The following is an 18,508-nucleotide window of genomic DNA, read 5'->3' as shown; positions in this document are numbered from 1 at the left end:
CATTGACATACAGGACTTCCTGGCTGCACCTGTTTCTTAGAGAGTAACACATCTGGGCGATGTCTGCGTGAATCGGTGTCCTGGATGGTGAGGTCCCGGGGCAGGACCGAACCACCTGGGTCTCCAGGCCAGGGGGGTTCCAATTTTGCCTGTGCATCAGAATCATCTGGAAGGCTTGTTGAAACACAGAGTGCTGGCCACCAGTGGGGTGTCTGATTCAGCGGGGGTGGGAAGGAACCCAAGAATTTGCATCTCTAGCCAGTTCCGAGGCGATGCTGATGCTGCTGGTCTGAGAACCCCGCTTTGGAGAACCACTGCTCTGGACCAAGGGGAGAGCTCAATTGCCATTTGCTGCGTGATTGGAGAAAGGAGGAAAAATTCCTCCCTTTCCCTCTTTGGGTTCAGAAGGCACACAGGCTCTCAGGTCAAGGGGAACTGTGTGCTTGGCACATGATCTCTAACACTGTTGGCTGACTTCCCTGATTGTTACGTTCAAGGCCCTGGCGGTCTGACCCTGGCCTCTCTTCCTGGCCCCGGGTATAGGAGAAAGAACACTGGGTAGGGAGTCCAAAGTGGGTGAGTCCAGGTTTTATCTACTAGCTGTGGGCTGTGTGGTCTTGGGCAAGGTCCTGGCCGGTGTGTACACCTCTTTCTTCACCTGCAGGTAAAACAATCTCACCTACACGCTCTGAAGGTGTTAACAGGGCAACCTTGACAGTGGCTCCTGTGGATGGAGAACTGGACTCAGGCCAGGCCCTGTTCTGAGCCCTTTGCACACACTGTCTCACGCAAGCCTGCACTCTGTGAGGTAACTACTATCGTCTCCCCAGAACTTGCTAGTGTGTTAGCTGTCTGGTCCTGAGCCCTCTCTGCCCTGGTACCTGCCTCCTGGAGTGGCTGGGAGCACTGAGTGAGGTCCTGCGGGGCTCAGCATAGCTGTAGCTCTCAGCATGGCTGTAGCTCTGGAGGCAGCCCCAGGTAAGGCAGGCGGCAGGGGCGGGGGGGGGGGGGGGGCGGGGGGGTGCAGACAGCAGCCTGGGCCACCTTCATTCAGGCCTGGCTCCCTGTTTCTCTTCCAGAGCAGCTGAGGGAGGGAGCCGTCATTTGTTTAGGCCTCTGCAGTGTTTAATCACCATGCAGCTCTGCCTCCCTCCTCCCCACCCCAGCACTTGCTCTCTCCCTGCAGGAAACGGCTCTCTGCCTTCTGCCTCCGATGGAAGCCATGAAAAATGAACACAGCACCCAGAGAGAAGGAAACACCGGGGCAGGGAGGGGCGTGGGAGCCAGATGACCGGCTGGTCCTAGCCCAGCAGGCACCTTCTAGTTGGGCCAGTTGGATCCTGAGGAGGCTTCTCAAGGGTCTGCTGGTCACATAACTGACCACCGAGCAGGGCCTCAGGGTCTGGACAGCCATCAGCCTGGGCGTCCGGAGCAAACCCAGCTGCCCCTGAGGGAGCTGCAGTGCAGGGCCTTCCTGGGATCTCAGACCCCTGGAGGATCTGAGGACCAGGCTGATCTCCCTGCCTCTGTCCTGAAGACAGCCAGGCCATGCCGGGACATGCCCTCGTGAAGGTCAACTGCAAGCCAGGCAGAAACTCGACACATCCCTTCTCTCCGTTCATTTTCCTGACAGTCCTGTGATGTCAGGATCACTACCCCCGTTTTCCAGGAGGAAACTGGCACGCAGAGAGGTTAAGGAATCTGTCCAAGGACAATCAGCCAGAACAACCGGCAGAACGGGACTGTCCATTTTTAATTAACACGATTACTTTCTACGTACACAACAGACAAATCCATTCTCCTTGTGAAGCTAACAGTTCCGACAGAGATGCGAAGAGGGATTGGGGCCCACATATGCTAGCCTCCAAACGCCTGATTCTTCCATGACATCTGACGGTTCCACCTGTTACACTTCACCACCCCCCCTTCTTAACTTCCCAAACGTTACTTTGAAGAAGTAATGTGTGCCCGTGATTCAAAACATATAGAAGCAGGAAAAGGGCATGAACCAAAACCAGCCTCCTCCGACCCCAGTCTTATTGCCCAGCTCGTCTCAATCAGGGTGAATCATGCCAGAAGCTTTAGGTTTTATTTCCAGAGCTATTTTGTCATTTACATACGTCATGGCCTTTGCTACGTCCAGCTGGAAGGTTCTCACCCCGGATATCCACACGGTTCATCCCCTCACCCAGTTGTCCTCACTCGGTGAGGGCTCTCCTGACACTTTCCAGTTTATAGATTGTAATATCTCTCCTGCCACCAGATTCCCTCTGTTTCCCTCCCCTGAGCGATCCTTCTCCACAGCTATTACTTTTTATCCTGATGCCCCACTCCCTGAACCAGAGCAAAAGCTCATCCTAGGCAGGGGTTTCTTTCTTTTTTCTTTTTCTTCCTTCCTTCCTTCCTTCCTTCCTTCCTTCCTTCCTTCCTTCCTTCCTCCCTTCCTCCCTTCCTTCCTTCCTTTAACGTTTTATTTGAGAGACAGAGAGAGAAAGACAGAGTGCGAGTGGGGGAGGGGCAGAGAGAGAAGGAGACACAGAATCCGAAGCAGGCTCTAGGCTCTGAGCTGTCAACACAGAGCCCGACGCCGGCCTCAAACTCACAAACTGTGAGATCATGACCTGAGCTGCACAAGGACACTTACCCGACAGAGCCACCAGGCGCCCCTCTAAGCAGGGGTTTCTATGTACTACGTTCACTGCCACATCCTCCTCAGTGCCTAGAACAATGCCCAGCACACGGGTAGCAACATGAATGGAAGAGCTGGGTGTGGACACAGCACTAGTGGGCAGACCCCGCCCTGATACAAAGGGTGGCATGATCTATGTGCTATTCTCAGCCTTCTTAAGAACACATGTTGCAGCTCAAAGAGACCGTCACTCCCGGAAGACAGGATGGAGCCTTTTCTATCTCTTGTCTCTCCAAAGATCCAGCCTGGTCTGGGGCACACAGGAGATGCTCAGAGCACAGAATGACCAGAGTGGAAACCTGACCTTTACTTCACATGACCGCCCCCCCCCGCCCCGAAAAAGGCAAAACAACACATGGTCTAGAAGATGATATAGGAGAATAGCTCCATGACCTTGGGATTGAGAAAGATTCTCAAAGAAGACTGCAAGCCATAAGGGAAAGTTGATAAATTATCCAACATGAGAGCAAAGAACTTCTGCTATACCAAAATATCCCATTAAGAGAATGAAAAAGCTCGGGGTGGTGGGAGAGTCTAGAAGATACAGGAGACACACAGCGCATTGTGAGGCCCAGGTTCAAGGGCTCTGGGGAGTAGGGCTCCCCAAGACTGTCTGCGGCGACCCAGGGAGCTTCTCAGAAGAGGCGGAAAGTGACCCCCATCTCCCTCCTCCCCCAGCTCTGGCCTCTTCCTCCTTCTTTCTGAAAAACCAGAGACTTAAGACAGACAGAAGAACCCCAGCCCCCCTTCTCTGCCCCATGCAGAGATAACCAAGCAAGAAAAAACAAATTAAAGAGCCCAGGAGCCTGGCGGGGCCTTGGGAAGTTTGGTTTGACAGGGCAACAGCATTTAACAGAGCTCAGATCATCCATCACTGGGGCCCAGTCATTTAGATACTGGGCATTTGATTAAACTAATATGGGCGGCTGGGGCAAGGCATGGCTGGGCGCTTCCTACCCTCGCCTACAAATTAGACCGTCACACACAATCCGATTACCTTGACTGCCACATTTATCTCTGGAGAGGGGCCATCCATCACTCCTCAGCAGCTGGCTCTGTGCCTCCTGCAGGAGGGGAGGTAAGTACACCCCCAAGTTTCAGCAGGCGGTGCTCCCTCTGTTGTTCATTCCACCACCCACTCAGCAGACACTGTCCCAAATGCCCACCCTGGGGCCGGCCTCAGGCTGGGCACGGGGTACAAGCAGACACAGTCCTTGCCAATAAGGAGCTCACGGAGGGCTCATGACAGGGCACGTCTCTGAGCTGGCACAAGGAGGGCCCAGCTTTGCCCCCAGTTCCCTCTCCTCCATCCGGGACTCCGGGTGTGTCATGCCACTGATCTGGTCCTCAGCTTTGCACCTGTGAAGTGGGGTGACCACACAGTGCAGCACCGTCCGGAAGAACTTCCGCGGTGACGGACGTGTCCTGTATCCGTACTGCCCACACCGCAGCCGCAGGCCCCGTGCGATGACCGAGCGCTGGAAACGTGGCCACGGTGAGGAGTGAGTGTGCTCAACTGTATTTAACTCTTTCTACTGCATGAAACGTAAACAGCCACACGGGGCTCTGGCTCTGGTGCCAGACATCGCGAATACAATGGTACCAGACAGCCTTAAAATGGCCAGTGCAAAGCTCTGCACGGGACGAGTGCTCCCCGAAGGCCAGGCCCCTTCCTTCTTGAAGGGAGGACGCGATTCGGAGGCCGAGGATCACAGCAGCTGTTACCTGAAGACCCTGAACTGATAACAGGGTCGCCTCTGTCATTTCCTAGTCCAGCGGGGTGGGTACGCTCCCACTTGAAAGAAAAAGCAGATTTACAGACCATAAAGTGGCCAGGGCAGGACTCAGGTCCAGGTCTTTATGGTCTCGAACCCCCGTTTTCCCAAGGGACGCTGGAACTTAGGAGTCCAGTCTTTAGACGTCCGGCTGGCTGCAGACATCTCATAAAACCGGAGTCTGGAAAGGGGCAGGCTACCCAGGCGGCGCACGGGACGGAGCAGAGGCTCGGGGTGGGGCCTGCGAGGGCAGGTCAGCAGGGCAGGCAGGGGGGAGCAGCCTCTCCCCCAACCACCACCAGTCTGCGGATGCCATCGGTCTCTTCTCAGTGCCAGAGCTGAGGAGGTGGGTGCCGGGCGGGGAGGCGCCCCAGAGTCACTCGGCCAAGCCCACGGTGGCCCCGAGGCCCCGCCTAGCATGGAGCAGAGCTGAGGCAGCCAACAGAATTCGTGGTTCTAAATATACCACATCTAGATGGGGCCCCGTCCTGAGGCTTTTGCAGAGTGACCAGGGCAACCAGGCATGGAGCCTTGGTGGCACCGGGACCAGGAAGCAAGAAAGATCAGGGACATCAGGCTTCCTCCCGCTTTACAGGATGCCAGTCAGCACAGGCCGGAAGGCTGGCGGTGGTGCGGGAACCAGCTTCTGGCACCAGGCACCTAAGGGCCCTGGGTGAGTTGCGTCCCCTTCCAGGGCTGCAGTGGGGGCGAGAGGCGCTAACAAGCAGGTGCAGCACCCCACAAGTGCTCTCTCGCTGGGACCTGTTCCAGTGACTGTACCGCCTGATGTCTCAGGGCAAGTCAGAGGCCAGCTGAGCCCCTCAGCCTGTGTACGGGGCTGGGAAGGCTGGAGAGACAGCACCTAGGACGGAGCACTCCAATAGGGGCCCGAAGACCCCCATCCCTCACTGACTGGCTGTGTGACCTGGCAGAGGCCGCATCACCCTCGGGGGCTCCTTTCTTTATCAAAAACAAGAATAAAATCCCAAGCCCACGCAACCCCCTCTGTGAGGATCAGAAGGAACATGCAAACGCATTTGTAACCTGGAAATGGACAAATCTGATAGAATCTAAGTGTGCCAGGTGGGGGAGGGGGGAGGGCTTTCCCAATAATTTCAGAACAGTCTGACCCTAGAGAGAAATCGCTTCCCTGGGAGAAGACAGGCCCCCTGCAGAAACAGCCAGAGCTTTGGAGCAGTCTTCAGACACTCAAGAGATGCCCAGCTGGCAGTGAACTTCTCATAGAACCAGAGGCTGGAAAGGGACAGGCACCGGTCAGTGGAGGCCCACCTTGTGAGCCTCTCCTCAAATTTGCTGCGGTGGTGGCCAGCAGGCTCTTCCAGGAGCAGGCTGGCCTGGGCAGCTGGGTAGGATGCAGGGGACACACTGCAGCTGTAGGAGGGAACAGGCTGCCCTGGATGGAATGTAGGAGGTTCCTGGTGGGAGATGCCCATCGGACTGGGAGATGAGAAGGGAAGGCTGTGAGGTGGGAGCCAGACCAGAAGAGTCCAGAGAGATGGGGTGGCCTGGAAGAACCATATAGAAGATGGGAGTGGGGAGCAGGCCATAGCAGGGGAGCTGAGGAGGCCTCTTGGAACACCCCCTCCCCCCAGAGTCACCCTTCTCCGCTGTCCCAGTTGTTGGTACACTTAGCCACTCACACATTAGTATAAATGAATTTGTAACAAACTGTGCCAAGACGGGCAAGGAGCAGTAATTGCAGGAGAAAGAACGAGGTGGGGGAAGGTGGCAGGCAGCCCTCCCTAGTAAGCCACCTGCTCAAAGGCAAGGGAGACACCCCCAAGAGTTCCCCAATGGGGACCTTCTGCTGCCAGGACCACCGGTCCTCCCCCCACCCCTCTCCACAATGCCAAAATGCCAACACTCTTTTGTTGCCACTTAAACCAATTTGGGGGTAATTCTGCAGGCAATTGTCTTCCGATTTACAATGCGGCTCAGTGATTGCATCGAGGCTGATGGTTCAGGCTGTAATTGTATGGTAATCACTTCTGTTTATGATCGATGCGGAAATCACTATTGTTTTCCAGCAGGCTTGTTAAATCAAAAAAGTGCAGGGGTGGGAAGGGAGGGTTTATTTCTGTGAGTTGGAGCCCCGGGAAAATGAAATTAAGCAGAGCAACCCAGCGTTGGGGCGGGGCGGGGGGGGGGGGGAGGTAGCTCTGGCGGCAAAGGAACCCTCATCAGCTCAGAACTGAGACAGAGACAGGCGGGGACACAGAGATGCAGAGACAGCGAGAGATGTGGAAGATGCAGGTGGAGAGACACAGGGAGGCAAGCAGGGAAGCCCAGGGAATGACCAGGCTTGGGATAGACATGGTCGGATACTCAGATACACAGATGCCCACAGACTCCACTGCTCATACACACAGAGACACCAAGACAGAGGTACTAAAAAATCCCCGTGCTACACACGCCCAACACTTCACCAGACTTGCTCTCGCCCAGTCCCGGAGAGGTGGGACAGCCCAGGTGCCAGCTGGCTGGCCTCACACTACCTGCCCCTCAGGGTTGGGGCACCCTGCCTGCCCCATCTGGGATCTGCCTGCCTTCCCCTAGCCCCTGCCCCAAGGCCACCTACCTGCTGCCTGGAAACAGGGTGGCAGATGGCACCTGGGGGGCTCAGGTGGCAGGAGCAGGGCAGTGTTGTGAGCTGAGCCACTGCTGCGGGGAACAGGGGGAGCTGCCCACCTGGTGGGCAGAAATCCGAACCTCCCAGAGGCTGTAGGGAACAGGCACGGGCCAGGGGAGAGGCAACGCCCCCCAGGGAGGCCACGGGCACTCCATGGCACCACAGGACTGAGCCAGCCCAGGCTGGAGGCCAAGACCCACGGGGAGCGAGCAGGCACCAGCTGCAGCAGCTCAGACAAACCTGTAGGTTGCAGGCCGCGCTTGGCTACAAGGTGTGTGTTTTTTTCAACCACATGCCCTTCTTCCCCAGCCAAAGTGCATGGAGACCATGGGGCAACATACTGAAAAGCACGTCCACGGTGAAAATATCAGGTGTTTGCTTCCCCGTCAGCTCTCCTCGCACCGCCTGCCCCCTTGTACCTGTCTAACCGTCCTCCGCACTTCACAGTTCACCTCGCCAGGGAAGCCCTTCCCCACCTGAGTGGATCCTCCTCTCCTGGGCCCCATGGCACCCAGCTTCGGTGTGGGCTTGAAGGCCACCCTGACCTACCGGTGTGGCTTTCCTTAAACCCCGGGCGGCCGCCTCTGCTGTCATGTCCCACATGTCGCCCTTACAGCCAGTCAAGGCTGTGGATGGCAAGTAGGAGGATCAGCTCTCCTCGAATGGAAGAGAGGGCCGTGTCCTGTCCCCTGCAGGCCCTCCTCGGCCTGCGTTCGGGCTCTGAATTTGCCCCGGCCTGGCCCTCAAACGGGCCACCCCCAGCCGGGCTGGGCCCTGAACCGGGGGGCCCTGGCTGCCTAATTAGGGGCTCCGTAGGGTATGCCAGGCAGCCGCTGGAAAACCTTAGAAGTGGAACGATCACTCCCTAATTGGACTTCCAGGATTCCGCCTAAGAAAACAGACTGCTTCTCCCCCAGGGACTTTGCCGCTGAAGTATATACAAACAAGGGATAGTTGTTCAACATTAAAAACAAAGTTGGCTAAAACGAGAATTGAAACTACAGTCGAGTTGTCTAGATGGAGAGGGATCCCCCAAGGGTGGGGAGTATCTGTGTGCGTGGCCGCGTGCATGTGTGCGCGGGCCCGCGTGTCCACCCGGGCAGGCTCCACGTCTGGCAGATGGCCCTCTTTTGGGGTCATTGTCTCATCCTTTCTCTGCTCAGGCTACCGTAACCAAGGTTCCCATCCTATGGTCTGGACCCCACACCCCCTTAGGCGCTGTCACTGGTGGGCACTGAGGTAAAAGACCAGAGAGCCTCAACTCTAGCCTGACCCTGCCTGACTCCTACCCTCAGTCTCCCTATCTGCCCAGGGTTGGTAATGACAGTAGCTCCCCTCCCAGGGGAGAGAAGGTACCACCTGGGTAGAAGCACATTTTTAGACTCTGACAAGCTCTGGAAACATCTGATATCTGTACTCCCTGCTCCAACTTGTAACCTCAAATCTGGGGGCATGGGGGCAGCCAATGACCCCTGGCTTCTGTTTATTTAGCACCCTAAAGTCAGGTCCTTGGGTGGGAAGTTTAAGGTAAGGCCACCAATCCAGGGTGTTTTCTCTCCCCATACCAACCCCTTAAAGGGGAGCTAACAGAACTGGCAACAGGATGCTGAGGCTCACAGAAGGCTGGGACCAGCTCGAGTGGGAGCCGCTCCCTGCGTAGGCGTCTGTGGTCAGGGGACAGGGCTGTGAGGTCACAGAGACTGCCCTGGGTCGGTCAACCCTAGTGCTAAGGAGGACAGGAATTAATGGCCCCATTTTTCAGATGGGGAAAGTGGGGGCCCTGAGAGGCAAGTGACTTCTCGTGAGGGGTGGAACACAGCAGTCTATGACTCTACAGAGCTCTGATATCCCAACAATCTGCAAGTCTCAATCTCTCTCTCTCTCTCTCTCTCTCTCTCTCTCTCTCTCTCTCTCTCTCTCTCCAAGTAGCTCTGACAGCATTCACAGAATTCCTCTGCCATCCCCAACCCCAAAACAGGCAGAGAGGAAGCTGTGGCTAGTCAGGGCTCATTTCCCCGGGAAGCCATGGAACACCCTTTCCTGAGGGCTGGGAGGGTCCAGAGTCCTCTTCCTGAGGACGACACAGGCCTTCTGGGGTCAGCTCCAGCAAGCCTTCCCAGGCCCTCCCCTAGTCCCTGGAGTGATGCACAGAGAAGGCCGCTGGGCTATATGCCCTTGGGCCATCTCTCAGGGGGAAGAATATCCCTAGAAACATCCAGGCCTCGGGGTGAGCCCCTCTCTCAGAGCTCCAAGTCTGTCTTCCAGTTTGAGAGGGCCAGGGGCATGCCTGCACTGGGGAAGGGACAGCACAGGGCCAGACACATTGACTGCCTTTATCTTGGGACACCTTCTACTTGTGGGCCCCAGTGTAGTCGAGAACCATCCTCCTACCCTAGCATAACGATAACAACGGATATTTATGAAGCGTGTCCTTGTGCCAGGCACATGGACCCGGTGGGTGCTCCCAGCAATCTCAAGGTCGCTGCTATCGTCATCCCCGTTTCTAGATGCGGAGGCTGAGGGGTCACAGAGCCTCAGTACTTGCCTGAGGTCACACAACTGGTAAGACGAGGGGCTGGCCACACACGGCCCGGCCCCGCCTCCCCCTTGCACCGCCCTGCATGGCGAGAGGGCTGATATGGACACCTGTGTGCCCCACAGGGACGAGAACATGTCACACACACCACCCGGCTCCTGCAGCACAGACACGCTCCCAACACCCCTGTGCTCGCAAATCTATGCAAACCCACAAGAGCACTGCTGTAATACATTCATCCAACAACCATTCAACTTATAAATGTCCCCCGCATGTCCACAACCACGTTCAACTGCATGGGTACAAGGTACCTGCACACAAATGCAAAACCCACAGAGGTTTTCAAACATTCTATCATATACTTCTGTTCTCCAGCACGCCCCCCCCCCCCCCCAATGAGGCTCACCCTCGTCTCATGCCCAGGCACACATACGGCCCTGCACACCAGTGCCTCCCGGCTCTGACATTTTCATTAGGTCATTAAGGGACTTTTGTTGTTGTTGTTGTTCTTTCCACATTCCCCACCCAGAGCCAACCCTTCATTTATTTATTCATTCATTCAAAACATATTAGTGTGTACTTTTTTGCCCATTTGGATGTGGATCATAAAAACTCGAATGAGCTCCAGCCATGAACTTGAAGAAATCCAATATTCCCACACAGACGCGGGGCCATGCTGAGTGCTGTAATTATCGCTCAGTGAACTGGGAGAGGGTCACAGGCGAGCATATTAGTAAGCATACAGGCACGGAGGGCATGCATCCTGTGCCCTCAGCAGCCTGCATGCACTCTATAGCTCCTGTTACAACAGGCCTGTGAGGGGAGGGTGCCCCCATTTTAGGGAGGAGGCAGCTCAAGTGGCAGAGAAATGTCAAGCTCAGATCACCCGGGTGGAGGCCAATAAGGCTGCAGGTAACAGGTATCTAAGACCAGGGAGGTGTCCTGGGAAGCCAGCCCAGGCCAGGACTGGCCAGAGGCTGGGTTCCTTCTGGGCAGGGGCCCAAGAGCACTGCGGGGGGCACCCCACGCTCCTGGGAGAACGGAGGGAGCAATCAGGAAGCCACAACCTGGGAAGAAATCTCCATGGAAGAGACTGTAACCTGAGGACAAAGAGCTTATCCAGGTCATCAAACGCCTTTCTTAGAGAAGGTACAACTCCATGCAAAGCTGACAGGATTATCAGCCCCTGACAGGCCTGATGCTGGGGAGGCTTAATTCTGGGGGGGGGGGGGGGCGGGGGCGGGCACGGGCTGTGGGAGACCTGGCTCGCAGTGAGGCAGTGCAGGGTAAGGAGGGTGACCTGACCGCGCAGTGATGCTCCCTGCTCCCCGGCAGGGGCAGGCCCACCCCACCAGGGCTGCCCACTACTCAGTGTGCCTTCGGGCAGGGGCACAGGGAGGGTGGAGGATCCCTCCTTGTTTCAAGGGTCAAAGTGGCCCGGACAGAAGGAGTCGGAGCCTGTGCTCACAAAGAGAAGCAAATGCTTGGCCCTTGCCCCTTCTCCTAGCCCGACGTGGACCTCTGGGCACCCCCGTCCCTGGTGCCACCATATGGTGGGGAGGGGGCACAGAAGTGGAGACCCAGGGGTAAAGGCCACCCTGGGTCCAGTGAGGTTGGGGGGAGGGCGTTCTCTGCTTCAAGGGCCACTGCCCTGAGCCCCTAGGACGGTTCCTGCTTAGGCTCCCTCCAGGGCACCTCCAGGAGGTGCCCGAGAAAGGTGCTCGGAAAGGCCCGAGAGCTTTCAGGGGCCTGTGTTGCTGGCAAGTGAAAAGCACACACACCACAGGGTTACACAAGCTGTCCCAAAGCCCTGCAGAGAAGCCACAAGCTTCTCTCAGCAAATGCTGAGGGAGTCCTGAGCTCCTGGCCAAGAGCTCTGGGAGGCCCCAGTGGGGAGCCAGTGCGGGGGGGTTGGCTCCAGGATTTCTTGGGCTGCATGTTCACCAGTTCGGGGCTTGTGCTGCAGGAAAAGGGCCCCCACACAGGCACATGGGTGGGTGGAGGTCGGGGGGAGCGTTCTGAGAGGCTTGGGCTGTGGTGGAGGGTTACGAGGCAGCGAAGCAGGAGGATGTGTCCCTAGAGAAACGGGCCTTGACACCCATGACTGGGCAGCAAGGATAGCTAATGTTCACTCAGGCCTGACTGGGTCCTAGCACTGTGTTTAAAGCTGTAGCTGGAATATACTCTTTGATCTTCCTACAATCCTAGGAGATGGGTACTATTCCATTTCCCAGATGAGAAAACTGAGGCTCAGAGAGGATTAGAGCATGTCCCTTCTAGTCCCAGTGTGTGGAAGGGACAGAAGAGGGGGTGGGGGAGATGCTGGTAGGCAAGGCGCAGGAGGGGGGACCTCTGAGAACTTGAGGGCTTCCAGCCCCCAATAGGTAAAGCCATAGGAGGGCCATACCCCTTGCACCTGACCACCCCCCCACCACCACCCCACGACCACCCCCATGCTGTGGAACCCTCTCTATGAACGCCTAGCCCTCACCTCCTCCACCTCTCCCCATGGAGACAACCCCCAGGAAGCCCCTGGTTCCCCCCCTCTACCCCGGTTGTCCCTGCACCCACACACCATCTGTCCCCTGAATTTGTTGCTGCCTCACTCACTTCCCAAGGCTGGGCCTGAGTGCTGTTCTGCTGCCCAGAGCCCCACACCAAGTACAAAAGTTCCTGGGACCTCCTCCCAGCTTCCTTTCACTGAGTGTCTTTCCTGAAGCCCTCTGAAACCCTGGAAGCCAGGCCTGGACCCACAAGCCTTACCTTCTCCAGGGCCACTGTGACCCCAAGAGCGACATCAACATGGCATAGCTCATGGGACCCTCTGCCCAGAAAACACACCCCACACAACTTGGGGCTCACAGACCCCAGCAAACGGTCCGTGGACCTCAAAAGGGAGAGGTTTTTGCGCACGTCATCCAGAAGGCTTTAGGAGTCCAAGGCAGGGGTTTACAGCGCCTTTCCCAAGAGGGAAATGAAAAGTGGGTGCGGGTGCTGGCCCATGCACACTTCCTGCGGAGCTAGGACACATGGGGACCTTCTGAAGGCTGCCAGCCGGGGACAGCGCCACAGCTTTCCATGGGGACAGACAAGTGGCAGGCACACTCACACACTCTAGACCCCCCCACCCCACCGGCCTTCTCAAGATCTCCTGTTACGGTGGTCACGCAGGAGCGGGGACCAGCCAATTGCAGAGCAAGGTCTCTCTGGTCATTACACACAGTGGGAGGGGCATCTCACGGACAAGGACACTGAGGCCTGAGGAGGAGCTGGGACAAGAACCCAGCCTCTCAGACTCAGGAACTCAGGAGAAACCAAAAGCCCAGCTGGCTTAGGAGCTAAACGTACAGCGTGAGGGAATGAAGTCAACCCAACAGTAATGAAAACTGCCACTTACTGAGCGATTATTATGTGCCAGACATCGAGCTAAATGCCTTCCACCCCATCCCATCTACTCCCCAGTGCAACCCTGCCAGGCAGAGGCAAGTACGGGCAGCCTTATTTGCTGACCAGGAAATGGGCTTAGAGGAGTTAAGCGACTTGCCCAAAGCCACCCAGCAAATGACAGATGTGGGTTTCATAATTACTCCCCGACACTGTCTTTGGAAGGATGCCTCATTTTAACACCCCCGGTGGGGACGGGGCAAGGGAGGTCCTTTGGGACCCCACGGTTCATAGAAAAGACGGGGGTGGGGAAGTCCAGGGTCCTGAGCAAGGGGAGGCAGGGTAGGAGCAGTCACTGGGGCTGCTGACAGGGAGGCAGGCCTCGGCGGGACCCCGCCTCCCCACAGCACCGTGATGGCAGAGCTACAAGCCCCTGTGAGACTCCCAGGTGCAGCTCTGTCCAACAGAGATGTGACGATGGAAAAGTCCCACCACTACCCTGTCCGACACGGGGGCCACTAACCCCACGGGGCTACTGAGAACCCAAAATGCGTCTAGTGTGACTGAGGAACTGAAAATCCATTTCCACTTAATTTTTGCTAAAATGCATCTAAATAGCCACATATAACACAGCACAGCAAGTCCAGTGGTCTTCCTACAGGTGGGTTCCCCAAAAAGGACAAGGGCTCTGGCAGCTCACGCGGTCAACTTGGGAACAGCCAGAGCTGGGCCAGGAACTCAGGCCTCTCCATCTCTTCCTGGGTGACTGCCTTTGCTGTGACCCAGTTACGCCCTGGGCTGCTCATTTAAGAGACATTTATCAAGCACCCAGCCCTGACAGAAGTCATGGATGTCCTGTCCTGCAACAACTCACAACCTAGTGGGGCGGACACCTGGGTGGGCAAGCGACCCCATAAAACAGGCTGGTGTAAGGTTATGGGTCCGGGACATCCAAAGGGTGAAAAGGGCTGCCAGGGGACAGGGTCCCATGTCTACAGGTAGGCTGGTGGTGGGAGACCAGGGAAGGCCTCCTGGGTGGGTGACACTTGAGCTGGGCCTAGAAGCCACGGGATGGAGAGGAGATAGAAAGAAGGCCTCCACAGGCTTCCCGCCCCCCTGCCTCCCCCCGCCAAGTTTTCAGAGTCCACCTTCCCACACGTAGGAGCTGAACCAGACCCGGTTATGTCTTCTGTGCACACTGTGAATCTGCCAACCAGATTACACTCTTGGGAGGTGGAGAGGGTGTCTATAAATCTCTAGCTGCCTCAGGCTCTGACCGAGGAGACCACGGACGTGATATGAGATCAAATTCGGCAAGCCCAGAGGCTATCCCCTGTCACCCGTCTCCTCTAGTACCAGGGAACTGCCCACATGGATTTAAAACCTCTGGGGCCTGGCTGTAACCCCCAGGGGATTGGAGACACAAACACATCTCCCCTTTTTCCAGGACAGAGCTGAGGGCGCTGAGGGGAGGTCTGGACAAGTTCCCCCAAGTTCCCGGAGCTCCTCAGAAGAAGAGCTGGCTGCCCTTGCCCCCCACCATGGGCAACCACAAAACAGGAACCCTGCAACAAGGAGACTTTCCATTGCGTCAGCAGAGGCAGGGATATTCCTGCAGCAGAACTGTGACCTCGCACCGAGGCCTCTCGCTGCTCCCCACTTCCCCGCGTGGATTCCTGCCTGCGGCTCAGCAGCATCCCTGCTCCTGGAAGCCCTGGGAGTCCCAGGGGCATGTGTGGATCCAAAACCTTCCCATTGCCCCCAGGATAAAATCTGTGCTCCCCACGGAGCTTCAGCAACAGCTTCACTTCCCATGCTCACCTCTGGTGCTTCGTCTGGAGGGACACCCCCCCTTCCCCGAGGGTGCCACACCCCTCCTGGTTTCCAAACCTTTGCGTGGTCGTTCTACCCTCCTGCCTAACATTCCCTGCCCTTTGCGCCCGAGACCCAAATTCTCCCGTTTCCAAAATCAAGTCCTGCCTGGGGGGAGTTTCTGGCTACTCCAGCCCCAAAGTCACCATTTCCCCCTCTTCCTTCCACAGCTCTTACGGTTCGAGTCACGGGCCTCTGTTCATTCAACTCTCCTTGCCTTGCCGCACCTTAACATCTCCCCCAGCACGCACACCAGCCCCCTCTAGCACGAGCCTCCCAGAGTGGAGTTTACCTTTTAGAGATGAGACAGTGAGCACTGTTCTCGGTACAGAGATGAGAACAGAGGCTCCCAGAAGGGAAGTGACTGGCCAAAGGTCGCACCCCAATTTGGTACCAGATCACAGATATTGTCATTTGAGGACTGGGCCCTGGAAGCCACGTTTCCATGAACAGTATCACAATTATCTGGAGGAACTTTACAAAACCAAAGCCAAATCACAGAGGCTGGGCCCTACCTCAGAACTACGGACTCTCCCAAGAGGGAGCCGTGGCCTCCAGGAATGTGGGCATCCTGGTGAAAGCCCCTGTTCATTCACCAAACGCGCACGGAGCACCCACTACTGCCGGGAGTGGGGCACTCACAAGGCCAGGCCCTACCCACAGGTGGATGGGGCCAGTAGGAGGACCTGGCAGGGGTCACGGGGGCTCAGAGAAGGCCCTAGAGCTGGCTCCAAGCAGAGGTCAGTGCCAAGGCCTGGGCTACTGACAGGGAAGAAAAGGGCCCACTTTCTCATCTGCTTGGGGACTGCCTGGCAACCCAGCCTAATTCTCTGGGCAGTGGGGTGAGGGCCTGGCCCTGTCAGTCTGTTTTGAAGAACACATAGCACGTCAGACTCTGGGGAGCAAGAGTGCTGTGGGCGTTCCCAGGGCGGCCCACCCTGACCCCAGGGAAAGGCACAGGGGCCTTGAACACCACCCTCCGTCATTCAAGGGGACTGGGAACCTGGGCGTGTGGCCAAAGGTCCCCTCATCTCTTAAGGCCCCCTGGATGGGCCTTGAAGACCCCCTTCCAGGTGTGTGGAGGTCCCTGGCGGAGAGCCACCCCCCTTTTCAGACCTTGTCCTTCCGTCAGCTCAGGGCCATTTAAGAGCTGGAGGCTGCAGTAAGGCTTGATGCTGGGGTGAGGTGGGGACCTCAGGACATAGGGCCTAAGCCAGAGACAAAATGACCTCATCTCAGGGCTGGAACAGGAAACCGAAGCAAGGCACAATTAAATCTTATAGAAACCTCAAGTTCAAAATGACAGACTGGGATTTGCAGTGGACCATGAGAGAAGAGGGCATTAACTCCATTCAGGCTCACCTGCCGCATAACCTTGGGAGCAGGGAGTCCCTGCACCGGCCTGGGCAGTGGGCTGACTGTCCTTCCCTGCCTGTGGTTAGCAGCCTGGGAGCTCCCTGAGAAGCCAGCTGGGCGTGCTTGGAGGGCAGGGGCTTGTTTTTCCCTGAGCAGGCTCCCCTGTGACGCTGCTGCCTCCCTGCCAGGCCCTGGGAGAGTTTCCTCCTGCAGCTCAGGCTTCTGGGGGGAAGTGAGGCCAAGTGCGCCAAACGAATGCCCCATGGCACGAGGGGCAGCAGGCCCTGGCAGGGTGGGAGCAAAGGGTATCTTGGGCCAGCCATATGTCCCCAGCCGATTCTTCCCCTTGGGCTGGGGTCCACACACGTCTCTCTCTGGGGTGGTGCTAACGAACCTGGCCACGGGCCCACTGCCGGGGTCCTTCCCTGCGGAGAAGAGCCAGCCTCTCCCTGGGGACCAAAGCTGCATCGATCAAGGTAAACACCTCCCTCACCCAGAGTCTCTCTCTCCTTCTCCCAGCTCTGCCAGCACAGAACTCTCTGTTCCTGGGGACCCGAGGCTGAGCTGGCTCTCCCGCCCGATCGATGGATGACTTCACAAAGACTGACGCCTACCAGGCACCACGACGGTCCTCAGGGAGGTCTAACGCTGCTCTTGGGACCGCTGCCCACCCTTGCCCCCTGGCTGACCTCTGCTGGGTGGCAGAGCACTCGTAGGGGAGGGGCACATGCCACTGGCTGGGTGACCTTGGGCCAGACTGAACCTCAGCTTTCTCCCGCACGAAATGGGAGTACCTGGCTAGCCCATGCTCCCCTCACAGGGAAGCGGTCAGGAAATAAAGTGCTAAGAAGACAGAAGGAGAAGACTCGCACCTGCGGGCCCTGGATCAGGCCCTCACCTCTGCTTTACGTCTCCATCCCTTTAGGCTGGTGCCGGCCAATGGCACTTTCTGCCATGGTGGAAATGTTCCACAATCTGCCCAGCCACGTGTGGCTGTTGAGCACTTGAAATGCGGCTGTTACAAAGGAGAAAGCTGAACTTTTGCTTTTAATTCACTGAAATTTGTAAACAGCCCCCTCCCCCCCCACCCCCGGGGCTGGTGGCTATCAGTTCCAGATACACTCTGCCATCTCACTCCCTGGGATGTGACCCAGAAAGAGCCACCAGGAAACTCCCAGGCAGGACTGTGGCTGAGTATCTGCGGGGGCACCTCTCTCAGTCTGACTGGCTGACACCAGAATGGGGACTCATTTGAGAGTTCCCAGGGACTGGAGCAGGGCCTCGTTGCTCCGTGTTCAACCAACACTAACTTAAATCCAGAAGTGCTCTTTAACTGCTTTGTCCCCTCCCCACCCTAGCAGAGAAAGCAGCAGCCCATTCGCTTTCTGCTCACGCACTCAGCCATCACCGAGGGTCTCCCACCTGCCGGGCGCTGTGGTGGGCGCTGGGTTACACTGTGACAAGGACCACTATGACCCCTGCCTTTAAGGGGCTCACGGTCAAGGCCTCCTCCCAGGGGGAGCTAAGACTGGCTTCCTCGGTCCCCTGCCGGGTGGTCTCAGGGCTTCACACATGTTCTCCCATCTGAAGCTGGGTCTCCTAAGTTTCTGAGTGCACAGGCTGTGGTGAGAACCGAGAGGCAAGAGAGCGAGGTGGAGGGGTTGGGAGGCTGTGCAGGGGAGAGGAGACAGCGTTGTGAAGCAAGTTAAACTCAGTGCAGGCTGCTGCTTCCGGTTCAGACCCAGATTCTCACCAAAGCATCGCTGTTTGGTGGTTTCTCACTAAGGAAGTTCAGGGTAAAAATAGCTCAGGAGGGGACTTGAATCCCGCTAGTTGGGGGGGTAGTCACTGCTCAGCTAATACACAAAAAAGGGGAACAGGCTTATGAGTAGCCACGTGGACCCCCAGGCTCACAGCCGCACCCCCTAGCCTCTGCCATGTGACAGAACCTTTTGCTCTGTAGTGGATGGGAAAGGAGCATCCTGCCCCAGAACTGGGACCTTATACACCATCAGGGCCACCCTGGAATTCAGGGGGGCACCACCTTGCCCACTCTCACTCCCCAGCAGGATTTCTGGCCCAGATTGCACCCACTCTCAAGGATGGGCCATTAACTCATTGCCAGCTGCCTCTCAAAATCTTCCTGCTGGAGGAGCCACCAGCCATGCCCAGTGCCCACCTGGCAGTCTGGCCTGACGGTCAAGGGCAGGGTACCTGGACCCCCCCACCCTGAGAATGACAGTTAC

General features: G+C 57.1%; 1 protein-coding gene across 6 annotated transcripts in view; it reads right to left on the bottom strand.

Moving 5' to 3' along the window:
- ZMIZ1 (zinc finger MIZ-type containing 1) overlaps positions 1-18,508 on the bottom strand; it is a 233,843-nt gene that overhangs the window by 48,669 nt on the left and 166,666 nt on the right. The gene's annotated exons all lie outside the window — the stretch shown is intronic.

This window comes from Neofelis nebulosa, chromosome 13 (assembly GCF_028018385.1).
Source record: "Neofelis nebulosa isolate mNeoNeb1 chromosome 13, mNeoNeb1.pri, whole genome shotgun sequence".
Taxonomy (NCBI): Eukaryota; Metazoa; Chordata; class Mammalia; order Carnivora; family Felidae; genus Neofelis; species Neofelis nebulosa.
The sequence above is the reverse complement of the archived record's forward strand: the minus strand, read 5'-3'. Positions and strand labels throughout refer to the sequence as shown.